The sequence below is a fragment of the Pteropus vampyrus genome, unplaced genomic scaffold (genome assembly GCF_000151845.1).
Source record: "Pteropus vampyrus isolate Shadow unplaced genomic scaffold, Pvam_2.0 Scaffold431, whole genome shotgun sequence".
Lineage (NCBI taxonomy): Eukaryota > Metazoa > Chordata > Mammalia > Chiroptera > Pteropodidae > Pteropus > Pteropus vampyrus.
This window is the reverse complement of record NW_011889212.1, coordinates 107,878-111,776: the sequence shown is the minus strand read 5'-3', so window position 1 is coordinate 111,776 and position 3,899 is coordinate 107,878.

Genomic DNA, 3,899 nt, shown 5'->3' with positions numbered 1-3,899 from the left:
TCCCTCACTTTACCTATCAATTTTAAATGCAGATATATAAGCTCAATGAATGTCCATAGTGTAAGCAGTCAGACCTCCAGACTTTATTTCACTTATTGTTTGAGAAAATGAACCTATTAAAATAAAAGCACCGAGATGTTTATATAGAGAGTTTTGTACATATTGCACTAAGCTGACTGCCTGGAAGAAGAGTTTCGTGAACTTGTGTGTATGTGTGTGTATGTGTGTGTGTGTGTGTGTGTGTGTGTGTGTATGATGAATTTTCTCATTTTAATTTTTAAGAAATACTTATTGAGTAAAGGAATTTAATGTTAAGAAGCAGAAGAATATAGGAGAAAAGGCAAGGTACCTATTATTGGTCTTGGCTTCAGCACAAAAACACTAAAAGAAAAATACTTAAGCAAAAGCTATTACTCTAAAGTGTTAAGAATACATTATGAGCTTTTTTCTTATAGGAATTATGCCTTTTGGTTTGTCAGCAGAATTTCAACCAGATGTAAACCTGTGGCATCATGGAGCAAGCAAAATGGAAAACCATGCTGGATATTTATTGTATATTTTAAAATATTAATTTTCTTCTGCAACCACATTAAGATCTAGATCAACAGATTTGAGTCAATATTGTGCCATGATAACAATAAGAAATAATAAGAGGATGGATTTCATGTTCAAAAGGATTATTCTTTTGAACTGTATACATACTCTCACATATACCATGCCGATTTCAGTTTTCATATCCACTAAAAAATGGGAATGGGTAAATTGTACTAATTCTCAGAGCATACTAATTTCATAGGTTTAACTGATGATAAAATAAGTAGATATAAGAGTTCCTACATCCTGTAAAGTACTTAGAAAGTAAATAATAATTGTTAACATCTGTTTCTTCTTTAATTTTTCCCTAAATTTACTTACCATTCTCGAAATGCAAGGAGGTTGTACAGAGATGAAAATATTTAGAAAGAATTACAGTTAATCTTGATCACTTGGTTTTATCAATTCACGTCATCATTCTGTCACTTTTCATCTTGCAAGAAACAGACTGTCTTTTCAAACTATCTTCACAAACGAACAACTCCCCATACCATCCTATTCCTCAAACTTTTCCTCATCTTGGCTTGTCTCCCTTTGAGGGGCATAGAATCCATCTACTTGGAGCTTCAGGTACACCTATATCAGACTGTATATAAGGCAAGGAGGACTTCTGCTGATGAGTTATTAGCCCATCTCCCAATTGCCCATTTAATTGGTTTTATCTGTTATGACAGCACATTTGAGGAATTCTTCAGCAAACTCATCTAATAGCTCCCAGATGGTTCTGAAATGAAAAGCCTCTTTTCTTTCTCTAAATCTTTAATACACAGTCTTTTTTCAGAATCTTAATTCAAAACATATTATTAACACTGTTTTTAAATGAGCACTAATTAGAATCTTGGCAAATGGCTTTACTCCTTTTGTCTCCAGACCTCATGTTATTGGCTCACCCACAAGGAAACAAGAGCTGAAAACATTTCTCACCTTCCTCCAGGGTACTACTGAAGGGAGTCCACGATGAAGAGCAATTTTACAGCAAATCAGCTAATTCCTGGACATTATCTCTTGATGAACACAACAGGCGCCATAGGCTTTGGGGCAGCAACTACCTTTAACCATGTCACTGCCAGACAAGTTTTGCAATGGGCTATAAAGAGACTTCGCTGTAACTGGAAATCTTTAAGCTCTGTCTATTTCTGTCTCAGTTACTGAATCCCCTTACATTGTGATTAAAAAGTAATTGACTGTTTGAGAATACAAGCTTCAACGTGAGAAAGACGAGTTAAAGATGTTCGCCACTGGTCGTTATAAGTTGCACAAGTTCTTTGAACCTCATTGTTGATGTCTGTAAAATACAATGTTATGACCATTGAGAGGTAATGGATTTACCGTTAACAAAAAATGGCACTGGGGTTTAACTGTGTGGGTTTGAGTCTCTACTCCGTAACTTAATATCTTTGAAATTTTAGGCATGTTATTTGACCTTTCACTGACTTCAATTTCCTCGTTAGTGAAATTGGAACAGTAAAAGAAACAAATGCACATCACTGTTACGAAGATTAAATGGGATACTCTATTAAAAAAAATGTATAACAATGATTTTATGCTCAGATAATTACCTATTATTTTAATATTATTATTATTTCATAATGTTATCAGTATTTAATATCAGTATTTATTCCTAAAAGATCCCACTAACCATTTAATTTTTATTATTATTATTATGTTCATTCAGATACAGTGAAAAAAACTTTTTATTGTTGCAACAGTAAAATAAAGGACTTTCCAACTTTGAGGACATATCTCTGTAGTTAAATAAAAAATCACGAATTAAGCTACAGCATTGTAAACCAAGTTAGGCAGCTCATGCTGGGCAAAAAATTGTAAAATTTTTTGTTTCACAATATAGATTCAAAACAAACCATAAAACTATTGTTGGTGCTCATTTGTCAAACCCCTGAGTATGAATGCAGGAAAATAGAGAGGCCCCCAAAGCTTTATACCTCAATTGAATATGTCATAAAGAAATAGTGAATATAGAATGTATTCCAATGAAGAAACAAATTTAATTCTAGGCTAGATATATAAAATGTATGACATTGGAATACAGACAGTGAAGAGTTGTGATTCCTTGTAATGAAGGAAAAAGAACTCCATATTCATCCAAGCTTTCTGCCTGGCAGACTTTACAAGCTCAGATAGGGAAGTCGACTGCAAATTGGGAATAGCTCTCTCTTTCCTGGAGGGTAAGAATAGAGAACCGATTTTTGATAGATTATGATGGATCAAAATTTGGGGCACCTATTGGATAGGAAGAACTTGTAAAGGAAAGAGTCCTAGAAATCTGCTTAGGTGACCACTTGAGTTTTTCACCAGATACTAAACTGCAAATTCACAGGGCAAGACTCCAGAAAGCCTGTCCGAGAACAGCTCTGAAGGAAAAGGGTGGATTATAAATTGAATAAAGATGTTAGAATTCAGAGTCCTGGGACACCTTGGGCTTAAAATAAGGGGGAGTGGAAAGATCTCTTTGAAAACCTTGACATTTATTTGAAACTCTGGAAGGCCATACAGGAGTAGAATAATGTGATATAAAGCCTGAAATTAAGATTAAATATCATGTGCTACTTTGACATCTGAAACTGAAAGGGCATCGAAAAGCCTAACCATGAATTTTTCTGCTTTCACCAGATATGCCCCACATCCAGTGGAAAAGCCTCCTCATCTGGCTAGTTCCCTGAATAATCAGACCAGATGCACTCCAACTAATGTGTTTCACTTCCTGCCATCCCATGAAAACGTTCAAACAAGCCAGTCAAATCCTCCTGCAAGAATGAGAGGTAACATCACCTTCCTGTTATTACAAGCCTGTCTCCTGCAGCCACTACTCATTCACTCTGTTCCTAAGTGCAACCCTCTGTGTATCTGTTGCCTGGTATGAAGTGTCCTCCTTCTCCAGTCTGTGAGTACCTATGACTAATAAACTGCTGTCAATTTTATCTTTCCAGTGTAAAGTGCTGCGCTTTACTCCATTCCTATAACCCTAGGGTGGGAATTTTTCCCTCACCAATGGGGTGAATAGAAGGTGATTCACAGAGAATACTGTAACCCAAGAGTAAAGGCTGATAAGCACTTGCTCTAATAAAGCCTAAAACCAAGATGTAGAAACATCAACATGATTCTGCACTACATTAACTGTACTGCAAAATCAAAATCAGACTCTCTTTTTATAAGATAATATGACTCAATTTCTCAAAAATAAAAAAATAAATAAATAGCATCTACAATGCCCACAGGCAGAAAAAAAAATAAACAAAAGAAAAAGAAAAATAGAAGTCAGCAAATAGCCAATAGAATGAGATCCA